Below are 8,597 nucleotides of genomic sequence, written 5' to 3' on the forward strand. Positions count from 1 at the left end.
AGGAGAGTGATGGGGTGCTGGGCTCCACAGTCACCGGACCTGAACCCAGTGGTTTGCGTTCAGCTGGACCGCAGAGTGAAGGGGAAAGGGCCAACAAGTGCTGAGCATCTCTGGGAACCAAAGACTGTTGGAAGACCATTTCAGGTCATCAAGAGAATGCCAAGAGTGTGCAAAGCGGTAATCAAAGCAAAATGTGGCTACTTTGAAGAACCTACAATATGACATTTTCAGTTGTTTCACATTTTTTGTTATGTATATAATTCCACATGTGTTAATTCATAGTTTTGATGCCTTCAGTGTAAATCTACAATTTTCATACTCATGAAAATAAAGAAAACTCTTTGAATGAGGTGTCCAAACTTTTGGTCTATACTGTACACACACACACACACACACACACACACACACAACTAAAGGATTATTAGGAACACCTGTTCAATTTCTCTTTAATGTAATTATCTAATCAGCCAATCACATGGCAGTTCTTCAGTGCATTTAGGGGTGTGGTCCTGGTCAAGACAATCTCCTGAACTCCAAACTGAATGTCAGAATGGGAAAGAAAGGTGATTTAAGCCGTTTTGAGCGTGGCATGGTTGTTGGTGCCAGACGGGCCGGTCTGAGCATTTCACAATCTGCTCAGTTACTGGGATTTACACACACAACCATTTCTAGGGTTTACAAAGAATGGTGTGAAAAGGGAAGAGCATCCAGTATGCAGCAGTCCTGTGGGAGAAAATGCCTTGTTGATGCTCGAGGTCAGAGGAGAATGGGCCGACTGATTCAAGCTGATAGAAGAGCAACTTTGACTGAAATAACCACTCGTTACAACCGAGGTATGCAGCAAAGCATTTGTGAAGCCACAACACACACAACCTTGAGGCGGATGGGCTACACCAGCAGAAGACCCCACCGGGTACCACTCATCTCCACTACAAATAGGAAAAAGAGGCGACAATTTGCACAAGCTCACCAAAATTGGACAGACTGGAAAATGTTGCCTGGTCTTATGAGTCTCGATTTCGGTTGAGACATTCAGATGGTAGAGTCAGAATTTGCCGTAAATCATGCGATCCATCATGCCTTCTTACCACAGGGTGTCTACAAATATAAACAAGTTAAATTTAAGACATTTTAAAACCTTTTTAATACCACCTTATGTGAAATTTAAGACCTAACCTGTGATGGAAATACACATTATACAGGTCCTTCTCAAAAAATTAGCATATTGTGATAAAGTTCATTATTTTCCATAATGTAATGATAAAAATTAAACTTTAATATATTTTAGATTCATTGCACTCCAACTGAAATATTTCAGGTCTTTTATTGTTTTAATACTGATGATTTTGGCATACAGCGCACGAAAACCCCAAAATTCCTGTCTCAAAAAATGAGCATACCATGAAGCGGTTCTCTAAACGAGCTATTAACCTAATCATCTGAATCAACTAATTAACTCTAAACATCTGCAAAAGATTCCTGAGGCTTTTAAAAACTCCCAGCCTGGTTCATTACTCAAAACCGCAATCATGGGTCAGACTGCCAATCTGACTGCTGTCCAGAAGGCCATCATTGACACCCTCAAGCGAGAGGGGAAGACACAGAAAGACATTTCTGAACGAATAGGCTGTTCTCAGAGTGCTGGATCAAGGCACCTCAGTGGGAAGTCTGTGGGAAGGAAAAAGTGTGGGGAAAAACGCTGCACAACGAGAAGAGGTGAGCGGACCCTGAGGAAGATTGTGGAGAAGGACCGATTCCAGACCTTGGGGGACCTGCGGAAGCAGTGGACTGAGTCTGGAGGAGAAACATCCAGAGCCGCCGTGCACAGGCGTGAGCAGGAAATGGGCTACAGGTGCCACATTCCCCAGGTCAAGACACTTTTGGGCTACAGAGAAGCAGCACTGGACTGTTGCTCAGTGGTCCAAAGTACTTTTTTCGGATGAAAGCAAATTTTGCATGTCATTCGGAAATCAAGGTGCCAGAGTCTGGAGGAAGACTGGGGAGAAGGAAATGCCCAAATGCCTGAAGTCCAGTGTCAAGTCCCCACAGTCAGTGATGGTCTGGGGTGCCATGTCAGCTGCTGGTGTTGGTCCACTGTGTTTTATCAAGGGCAGGGTCAATGCAGCTCGCTATCAGGAGGTTTTGGAGCACTTCATGCTTCCATCTGCTGAAAAGCTTTATGGAGATGAAGATTTGGTTTTTCAGCACGACCTGGCACCTGCTCACAGTGCCAAAACCACTGGTAAATGGTTTACTGACCATGGTATTACTGTGCTCCATTGGCCTGCCAACTCTCCTGACCTGAACCCCATAGAGAATCTGTGGGATATTGTGAAGAGAAAGTTGAGAGACTCAAGACCCAACACTCTGGATGAGCTTAAGGCCGCTATCGAAGCATCCTGGGCCTCCAGAACACCTCAGCAGAGCCACAGGCTGATCGCCTCCATGCCACGCCGCACTGAAGCAGTCATTTCTGCTAAAGGTTTCCCCACCAAGAGTTGCGTGCAGAACTGAACATAATTATTTGATAGTTGACTTTTTTTGTATTAAAAACACTTTTCTTTTATTGGTCGGATGAAATATGCACATTTTTGGGGTTTTCATGAGCTGTATGCCAAAATCATCAGTATTAAAACAATAAAAGACCTGAAATATTTCAGTTGGTGTGCAATGAATCTAAAATATATGAAAGTTTAATTTTTATCATTACTGTTACGGGCGGTCGGACACCACCCTTAACATAATGGAGAGAGGCACACAAACCAGCTCGTACCACTAATAATATAGGGGTATTTTATTTAACAGAGTGGATCTTAAAGATAGTTTAACAATAAACAACAAAAAAACAACCATAACTACGGAACGTTTTCTACTGGGTGGACGGCTGAACGGCAACCAAAGCCAGCAGATGAGCACGATTGTGCAGACTCTCAAGGATCCGTGTGCGCGCCCTGAAATGCTCCAGGAAATCTTTTATAGTACTAACACAGGCTCCGCTCAAGTGTGGCTCATCTGCAATCAAGAGACACACACTGCATGGACTCACTCATTCAAACACGTGTAGCAACAACCACAGAGATGAGGGACGTAACACCCTCACCCCAAAATGGTGACCTGTCGCCATACATTGTAAACTCTTTTTGTTCTGTGTTCAACTCACTGTTCGAACCAAACCAGACAATAGAGTTCCAGATACAAAAAATCATTACCACCGATGGTAGACGGACCTGCTTGTGAAGATAACTAGAATAACGCAAAAAATATAAATATATTTCTTTATTAATTATAACCTAGTTTTTTAGGCCACACAGGCCAGAAAATTTTAGGACTTTACAATTAAAAAGGACACATGCAATTCTTAACAAGAATCATTGTTTTTTGGGTTTTTTTTACAAACGGCAAAACTCTATCTACATCTTAATATTAAGCATCCACCCCAGACAACGCGTCGGCAATAACAGTCTATTCCCCGGACGGTTGAGTCAATAGTCTCCAGCGTATTAACCTACGATTTGAATTGTACATGCGACTGAGGAATTTGAGTGGGTCATGGTCAGTATAGACCTTAACTGGATGTACTGTAGAGCCTAAATACACTTCGAAGTGATGAATGGCTAGGACTAAGGCCAAAGTCTCTTGTTCAATAGTGGAATACTTTCTCTGGGCAGAATTAAACTTCCTGGAGAAGAAACTCACGGGATGGTTTATGTTGTCTGCTCCTGATTGTAAAAGTACGGCACCAGCACCTACATTGCTGGCATCTACAGCAAGCTGAAACGGTTTGTTGAAGTCTGGTGCAGCGAGCACGGGAGCAGTCAACAAGAGAGCTTTGACGTTTTCAAATGCTCTACTACAGAAGCATTAGTGAAGGATACAAACCACAACTAGCAATAATGCTAAACTAGCAATGAGAGTTAAAGTAGAAGGGTCCTCCGTTCTACTTTAATAACTTTATTTTATATAGCGCTTTTAAAAGTAAATTCTCAGAGCACTTGACATTTGTAAAATCAAGACAGATAAAACAGGGATGGTAAACACAATATTAAAAAATAAATAAAATAATAATAATAAATAATAATAATTATAAAAAAATAAAAAAATAAAAAAAAAGACATAGCAAACTCATAAAATACATCTCTTAACCAACCACAGGAAATCCCCTTTCACCCAAATGCTTCCTTAAAATAATACGTTTTGAGTAACGATTTAAACATATTCAAGGATGGTGCATTTCTAATGTTGGCAGGCAGATAATTCCATAATTTAGGGGCAACTGCAGAGAACGCCCTATCACCCATTTTTTTTTGGTGCGTTACCGGAACAACTAAAAGACCAGCGTCGGCCGAGCGTAGATTACGTGTCGGAATGTAAGGTGTTAAAAGCTCAGAAAGATATTGTGGAGCAAGTCCATTTAATGCCTTGTACGTCAGCATAAGGATCTTAAAATCAACACGAAACTTCACCGGTAGCCAGTGCAAGGTCTCTAAAATAGGTTTTATATGATCTCTATGTCTTGTCCTAGTCAGAATACGTGCAGCAGAATTTTGTACCCATTGAAGCTTGTGCAAAATAGATTTCGATGCACCTGCTAACAAGGCATTACAGTAATCAATTCTGGAGAAAACCAGAGTATTTATTAATTTTTCAGCTACAGGAAAAGACAGCATGGACCGTAATCTGGATATATTTCTGAGATGGAAGAAAGAAACTTTAACAGTATTACGTACATGAAGTTCAAATGTTAGATTAGAATCGAAAATTACTCCCAGATTTTTTAATTTAGATTGGAACTGTATAACAGAGCCATCCACCTGCAAGGCTCCCGGGTTCACTCTGCGTAACTGGTAGGGCGAACCAATAAGCAACACTTCTGTCTTATCACTATTTAGACATAGAAAATTTGCAGACATCCAATTCTTTATATCTGTGATACAGTCAGAAAGATGTGCAGCAGCCAAAGTAACATCAGAATTTGAGTGAATGTATATCTGGGTGTCATCAGCATAAAAATGGAAATCGAGACCAAGAGACCTCAAAAGTTGGCCAAGAGGAAAAATATAAAGGCTAAAAAGTAAAGGACCTAAAATTGAACCCTGAGGTACACCATATTTTACCAAGCCAACCTCAGATCTGCAGCCACCCAGCACAACAAATTGTTTGCGATCTGAAAAATAAGACTTAAACCAGCTCAGAGCGGAGTCAGATACACCAAAGACAGACTTTAGACGAGAAAGTAAGGTACAATGATCAATAGTGTCAAAAGCGGCACTGAGATCAAGCAAAATCAATATTGATAAGTGTCCAGCATCGGAAGCCATCAATAAGTCATTTGTGACTTTAACTAATGCTGTCTCAGTGCTATGCATTTTACGAAAACCAGATTGAAGAGGTTCAAAAAGGTTATTTTCAGACAGATGAGAGAGCAATTGAGATGCAACAATACGTTCTAAGATTTTAGCCATAAAAGGCAGATTAGAGATGGGACGGAAATTTGTTAAGTTCTCAAAGTCATGGCTATTTGTTTTTGGAACAGGGGTAACAGCGGCAACTTTAAGTGCTGATGGCACAACACCGGAAGACAACGAATCATTTATAATACTTAAAACAGCCGGACATAATGAAGCAAAGCATGACTGAAACAACTTAGATGGTATAGGATCAACAATTGAGGTGGTAGCCTTCATTTTTAGAACCACATTACATAAGGATTGAGAATCTACTATGGCGAATTCTGAAAGATTATCACCAAAGAATTCTATGTTATTTTGTTTTGGGGTAACACTTGTATTTGTAGCAATAATCTGATCTCTTATCCCCTCTGTCTTATTGGCAAAAAACACAAGGAACCTGTTACATAATTGAACAGAAGCAGAAACAGTGGAAATTATTTCTGTTTAAAAGATTATTGATTGAATTAAACAATTTTTTTGGGTTATCTTGATTACTTAAAATTATTTGGGAAAAGTAAGTAGACCTTGTCGATGCCATTTCAGTCCTATATTCACCCAAGCTTTCTTTCCAAGCCTGATGATACACTGTTAAACCAGTAGAGCGCCATCTGCGCTCCATTTTGCGACCCTGAGTTTTCATTGCGCGCAGATCATTATTATACCATGGGGCAGATCGTTTAAAAGAGACAGCACGTGACTTCAGGGGAGCAAAAGTATCCAGGCCGGATGAAAGAATTGTATGCAGCTTTTTTACTTTGTCATCCAATGCATCAGATGGTATAATACAGCTAGTACCAGAATTAATAAAGTCTGAGAAGTCAGTGGGCACGATGGATCTCCACTTGCGGTAATGAATAATACGAGAAGTAGGAGAAGGTATAACAGGAAGCTCCAATTTGAATAGTATGGCTAAGTGATCAGATAGCCCAAAATCAGATACTGACAATTGAGACACAAATATACCATTTTGAATCACGAGATCTAATATGTGGCCTCTGTTGTGCGTCGGACAGTCCACCACTTGGTGTAGCTCAAAGCACTCTAATAAAGATGTAAAGTCTCTCATTGCTGAAGTGTCTTTTTTGTCCATGTGAATATTCAAATCACCAAGAATTAGAATTCTCTGAAATTTTAAAACCAACACAGAAAGTAGTTCAGCAAAGTCAGATGTAAATTCTTTGTTACCCTTGGGAGGCCTGTACACGGTCACAATGACTGTAGATAAAGCAGCAGAAACACTTAAGGCAAGGCATTCAAATGAGGTGAACGAAGGGATATCCACAGAACATGGTCCAAGAGGCTGTTTAAACAGCACAATGATACCACCTCCTCTACCCGTTGAGCGCGGGAGATCACATAATCCATATCCCTCCGGAGTCAGTTCATTAAAAAGAAGACCATCAGACTCTTTATGCCAGGTTTCTGTTAAGCAAATGAGATCCCAGTCTTGATCTTTGATTAGGTCAGATACAGTCAAGGCTTTGTTATTAATCGAGCGCACATTTATCAGTGCAGATTTCAACAATCGCACCGGAGCAGCCAAGCCAGATGTAGCCTCCTCACGTATGTCTGTCAGGTGATTAAAATCAGCCCCCGTTGGTCTCCATGGCGACTACAGCAGTTTACGCTGTGCAATCGGATAAAAAACATTGTTTTGAGTTGAATCTAGGTACCCACACCGAGATGATCGATGTAGGTAACGTTTTAGGCGAAGAATTCCATAGGTATTACAAAGCGAGTGTGGTTCAGTCCCCAAAGCATAATTCCCATTAAGGTCCAGCAGCTGACGAGAAGTGTACCTTAAGACCATGGTAGAGGTGTCCATGCAAATACCAACATCACAATTGTGTAAGTCCTGGGTCACACAGTTGTTGATGACTAATGATCCGCAAACACCCAGAGATAGCAGCAGAAATCCAATAACTCTAACGCGATTCCACATCACGATGGTAAACTTTAAGGAAAACAAAAAGCAAAAATACCCATTTAAACCAAGTAAATTGTCGGGAGAAAGGAGCGGCAGCCAAAACGCGCCAGCGTGCCCGTTCAACCGGAAGTCAAGCCTACTTTAACTCTCATTGCTAGTTTAGCATTATACACACTTGAAATTTGGTGTAAAATTCAGTCTAGACTCTTTGAATATTATTCACAGTAACTTGCTAAAGATAACAAACAACAACTTCACAAGAGAAAAAAAGTCTCTAATTGTAAAGAACCGCTCTGAGACAGAATGTAGGAGATCCAAATGCAGTATTTATTAAGAGGGTAATCCACAATCATAGTCAAAAGCAGGCAAAAGGTCATACACAAGCAAACAGTTCAAAAAGGCAAACATGACAGGAGAGACAGGCAAACGGGTAATCCGGGAAACTGGCAAGAAGTCCAACAAACCAAGAGACATGAAACCGAGGAAAATGCTCAGAAATGCAGTGTACACAAAACACGACTTCACAGTGAATAACAGAGATAACCAGGCGGAAAACAGAATAATAAGACTCAGTGAGTGCTAATGAGTCCGGGCAAAGGATAATGGGTAATGTAGTTTATGCTAGAGTGACAGTCCGGATTGGAGTGCCCTCTGGTGGTGAGCACGGGCACTCACACTGGTGAATTGTGACACTCATCAGTGTTGGAAGTGTGTTGCTGGGACTGGCGTTTTTTCAACTGACTGCACCTGCAATAAAAAGTTACATTTAAATAATGTTAACAGAAATACAACCTGGAAGCTACGTCTGCATAATTATGATTAAAATACATCTTAAACTAAAGGGATAGTTCAACCAAAAATATAATTCTGTCATAATTTATTGTCACTTTTTTTAATCAATGTAATTTATCATTAGCCAGGTTGAGATTGGAATTTATTCATTATTTTTTTTTGCACAAAAAAAAAACTCTCTCTCATTTTATATATATATATATATATATATATATATATATATATATATATATATATATATATATATATATATATATATATATATATATACAGTCTTGTTCAAAATAATAGCAGTACAATGTGACTAACCAGAATAATCAAGGTTTTTAGTATATTTTTTATTGCTATGTGGCAAACAAGTTACCAGTAGGTTCAGTAGATTGTCAGAAAACAAACAAGACCCAGCATTCATGATATGCACGCTCTTA

The sequence above is a fragment of the Pseudorasbora parva genome, chromosome 18 (assembly GCF_024679245.1).
Source record: "Pseudorasbora parva isolate DD20220531a chromosome 18, ASM2467924v1, whole genome shotgun sequence".
NCBI lineage: Eukaryota > Metazoa > Chordata > Actinopteri > Cypriniformes > Gobionidae > Pseudorasbora > Pseudorasbora parva.